This window comes from Globicephala melas, chromosome 1, assembly GCF_963455315.2.
Source record: "Globicephala melas chromosome 1, mGloMel1.2, whole genome shotgun sequence".
NCBI lineage: Eukaryota > Metazoa > Chordata > Mammalia > Artiodactyla > Delphinidae > Globicephala > Globicephala melas.
In genome coordinates this window covers 22,056,275-22,061,220 of record NC_083314.1, presented here as the reverse complement: position 1 = coordinate 22,061,220, position 4,946 = coordinate 22,056,275, and the positions used below count along the sequence as shown (strand labels likewise).

Below are 4,946 nucleotides of genomic sequence, written 5' to 3'. Positions count from 1 at the left end.
TTCTAATCTCCTGGCTGGCATGCAGCCAAGCAAATGATAGTTACTACTGTTTAGTAGCAAAAAGACGACCTTGGGGACACTTGGCTAATCATGAAGCTCTCCTTCATATGCACAAAGTACAGCAAAGAGTTGAGGGTAGGGAGAGAAGGGTGTGGGTGATAGCTATTGAGAGTTTTCAAAAATCTAGGCACACTGAGTGTTACATCATTTAGTTTCCACAACAGCCGCATGTAATGGGCTTTATTCCACCCATTTACCAATAAGAAAACAGATTTCTCAGTGAAGCAAATTGCTCCAGATCACACAACCAGTATGTTGAAGAGCCAGGATGCAGGTCTATAACCATTTAATCCCAAACCCATGCCCTCTACCCTCTACCAGGTTGCTTCTAACAGTAGACAAGAGGAGAGGAAAATTAAGAGATTCACTGACAAAATTTTTTAAAAAGACATTCCGGTACTTGGTTTAGATTTTACCTGGTTTCTCTTGAAATAAACCATGTCACATCACCTCAGGGTTATGGGCCAAATATGTAGGACCTCTTTAAAACTTAAGCCAAAGGCTGCCTATTCCTATAAGGCTTTTTTTTTTGGCCTCTAGAGCAGAAGAAGGCAAACTTTCTTTTACAGGGCCAGAGAGTAACGATTTTAGGCCTTGCGAGCCACGTGGTTTCTGTGGCAAATCGCCTCTGCCCGTACAGGTGAGAGCAGCCATAGAAATGATGTACACGAACGAGCCCTCTGTGTAGCAGTGAAAGTATTTACACCAACAGCTGTGGTTTGCCAAACCCTGCTCTAGAGGAACAAGGTTCTTTCCTACTTGTCTTCCAAGCTCTCCCCTGTCCCATCAAAATCCATGTGTGGATTGTGAATACAGTCCTATAAACCAGATGTTAGCTGATGCACTCTGCTCTCTGAGATTAAAATGAAACCACTTACAGAGGCAAGCCTGTGTGCCACCCAATCTCTCCAGGAGGAATGAACGCACCCTATTTTGCTAAAGTGGTTTAGTGCATGCATCGTCTTGCCTTCCCATATTTTTACCACCCCTATTCTACACCATATCATACTAGACATAGATCCTAGGCCCTTTCCTTAATAAACACACACACACACACACACACACACATTCAGTCATACAGAAATTTGTGCATAGTTGACTTTTTCCATGGGGAAATGGATATTGAATTTACAGTGAAACAATTCAAACTATTTCACATCAAATGTGTTCTTCTTATTCTCAAAATTCCTCTGGCTACTTTGCCCTTAATTTCTAGCCTCCTGCCATCTTTTTGCTTACCGTCTTCCAGAAACTTCTCCTGCTTTGTGAGGCAGAGCAATTCAGCCCTATCTCAACCCTTTTCTGTGTCCCACTAGGCATGGCTCTGCTGGGAGATGCACGATCTTCTCTTCCTCACCCTCTCACCAGCCTCTGCAAGAGGAAGGAGATGACCTGGAAATAGATCACCATCATCCTGAAACCACCCTCCCCCTTAAAATCAAAAGCTACTTTACTGTTTCAGTTTTAAGTGATCTTTTCCATCCTTTACACAAATTAAAAATCACTCTGTAAAGACGTTTTTTACTTTGAGCAACAGAAGTAAACTCTAACATAAATAGGAGAGGGGAGTTACTGGACATAAGTCAAGGAAACGCTGAAGGAATGGTTTCAGAAAGACAGACAAGATAGCAGCATGGGCCTCAGTGGGCAGGAGCCTGTGGTCTCCATTTCTCTAATGTACTGCCATTGAATGTGGCACCAGAGGGCTTTGACCGCATGTGTCTCTGTTCCAGATTGGATTCCAGAAAGAATTCTGTGCTCTAGTTGTCTGGGCCACATGCAATTCTTGTGATCAGGAGCCTGAGTACTGAGATGAGGAGCCCCATCAGAACCACTCAGATGTGGGGAGGAAAATCCTAAAGAAGGGATGCTGTACCCCCCTCAAAATCAAACAAACAGATGTCCACTCCACTGTGTTTCCAAAGACTTCTCAGCCCAAAGAACAGAACTACTAGTCAGAATGCTCCAAATATGTGTTACAGGCAAATGTGAGGAGATCAAAACGTTAGCTTTTTTCCATTAGCTGCCTCTCACTTTCCTAGCACTGGCTAAGGCAGTAAGTGTTTTCTAAGGTATAGGTGTGGCTTGTACCTAAGCCCTGGCTCCCCCCAAAAGCGTCTTGCTCTTTAACTAACAGACTCTCATTTATTCATGATTGCCCTACAAATTGTAGATAAAGGTGCATTATTATGCCATTTCACAGATGTGAACATTGTGACTCCATTTCTCTGACATGTCACTGACACACCTTATTTGTGTCAGAGGTGGGATATGAAATCGATCTTTGCGGCTTCAAGCCCACACTCTTTGGCAGGGTTTTTGATGAGAGATCTCTCGAATGTATAGGTCACCTGAATATCTCAGACTTCATCTGTTCCAGAGTATCATGGCCCTTTGCCACCTGCTCACACAGAAACCACCCCTTTGAATCCTCCCAGTCTCCCTCCCTCCCTCCCTGGGAGAGCATCTAACGAGTGCTCAGAAAAAAGTTGCTCGTGTTCTCTGCCCCAGCTCCTCATTGAGCGTCCTGGCCCCTCTACTAAGGGTGCCCCTCAGGAGGATACAAAGACACCCCTATAGAACTCAGGGCTCTTTCCCTGATGAACCCGAAGTCCTCAGGGTACCCGCCATGCCCAGGGCTGTGGCCGAGTGGCAACCAGAAGCAGTGTGGAAGGACAGCCTCTTATCCGACAGTGGGTTGTACTGTTCCTTGGCCCCCAAGAGATGCTGATGGCTCCCAGACATTGACAACGTCTTTCGGTGACACTAATCTCTCAGCTTCTGGCCCAGACCTCCTCTAGCTCACTAGCTCCCAATTCAGAGCCCTTGCAAGGTTTGTCTCATTGCCTAGACCTCAGTCATGTGGCACATTCAGGCTACAAAGAGGCCAGGACAATTGTCTGGACCTCTCCCCTCACACTGTGAAAGTCTTAAATACACAGAGAGGACTCAGAAGTTAGAAGGTCCAGAGCGGAGTCGGCGACGGCGGCGGCGAGAGTTTGGCGCGATGTCTCACACCATTTTGCTGGTACAGCCTACCAAGAGGCCAGAAGCAGAACTCATGCTGACTATGAATCTGTGAATGAATGCATGGAAGGCGTTTGTAAAATGTATGAACACCTGAAGAGAATGAATCCCAACAGCCCCTCTATCACGTACGATATCAGTCAGTTACTTGACGTAACTGGATGACCTGGCTGACGTCAGCTGCCTCGTTTACCGAGCTGATACCCAGACATACCAGCCTTGTAACAAAGACTGGAGTAAAGAGAAGATCTACATGCTCCTTCGTCGACAGGCCCAACAGGCTGGGAAATAGTTGAGTTTGGAAGCGTTAGGGGGATGGGGGTGGGCTTGGAACACAGGTGTGTACAGTGTGCTGTAGTAGAAGTTTTGTATTATAGTAATCCTGTTTCCATTTTGGTACACTCTAGCCAGGATTGAGTGTATTAGATGAAATAGGATCTTGTTCAATCTGAAACCCCCTTTGCCCCCTTCTCTCCACTCCTTTTTTTTTTTTTACTTAAACATTTTTATGATGATTTAGGTGGAAGTTGGTTTTTGTCAGTTTATGTTGTTTCCAGTCCTTCAGACTGTTCGTATCTGCTTTATAACATTCACTGTACTAACCCTTCTTCAAACCAGGGTGGGGGTGGTGACGCGGTTTAGTTATGTCCTCAAGACAAAGTCTTACTGAGAAACAAATAAATGTCCTTTAGTTAAAAAAAAAAAAAAGTTAGAAGGTCCAAAAAATTAAAATGGCAAACGTCCACTGGGATGCCACGTAGCCCCTCCGCTATCACTCTCACCCCCAGCTCTTTCACCAGATCCTCTTCACTCCTTTGGAAAAAACAAGCAAGCAAACAAAGAAAAATTTTAAAACCCTCTTTGCATATTAAGTGATGCAGTTCAATATTTGGGAGGAGGTAGAATCCCACACACCAGAGGACTCGAAGTTCCAGCTTTAGTTATGCCAGAAAACCCCGCCATTCTGAGGATAATGGACGTAATCATTGAGGAGGTCATAATTCATCGAGAAGGACAGGGATGGAAGCCCAAGGAAAGACAAGGAAGGCGCAGAGAATGAGGGGCCGAGGCCTTGAGGCTTAGAGTAGACACTCTCTACAGATGAGTTTCTCAAACTTGTAAAGGAAAGACTTCATGCTCTGAAGTCAAACAGAATCAAGGTTCATTCTGGCTCCACCACACTCTGAACATGTACAAGTTACAATCTCTCTGAGCCTAAGTTTCTTCATTTGCAAAATAATGAAAGAGAAAATTGCTGAACACTTTAAATAAGATAACGCCTGTAAAGTGGCTTGAAGAGTGTCGCTTAATAAATATTCCCCTTCCCGCTTTCCTCTGGGGAATTGAGATAAATAAGATTTCCATTTGTGCAGTAAGCTACTTTGTATATTTCTTGTGTGACTTTACATATTGACAACTGGTTTATTAAAGTATCTTTTAAATATTGCTGTGAAAAAGCATCTATAATTACTTTTAATAAGAATTTTAAATGAAATTATTTATTTAAAGAAGAGCTTTTCTTCTAAGTGGAAATTGTAGATTAAAAGTTATAAAAAGAGTAGTCAATAGTTGCTAATTTAGTACATTGTAATACGATTTCTGGGCTTACAGGGAAGAGAGTAGATTAACTGTTGCAAGCACAGCACTACTGTGTCCGCCACTCTGCTGGATGCTTTGTATTTAAGCTTTATAACAACCCTATAAGAAAGTCGTCTCATAGATATAGGAACCTGAGGCATTAAGTAATTTAGCCAAAGTCACAAAAGAGAAGTTCGTCTGAATATGACATGCATCGTCAAGAGTTCAGCTGAGTTACTCCATGGTGTTGCTGCCTCTGCCTCCATTTTCTTCAGCAGGGC

The 4,946-nt window shown here is 43.7% G+C and overlaps 1 pseudogene; it reads left to right on the top strand.

The window, feature by feature from the left end:
* Positions 1–3,067: 3,067 nt before the first annotated feature.
* LOC115859550 (enhancer of rudimentary homolog pseudogene) lies at positions 3,068–3,707 on the top strand (annotated as a pseudogene).
* The last annotated feature ends 1,239 nt before the right edge of the window (positions 3,708–4,946 follow it).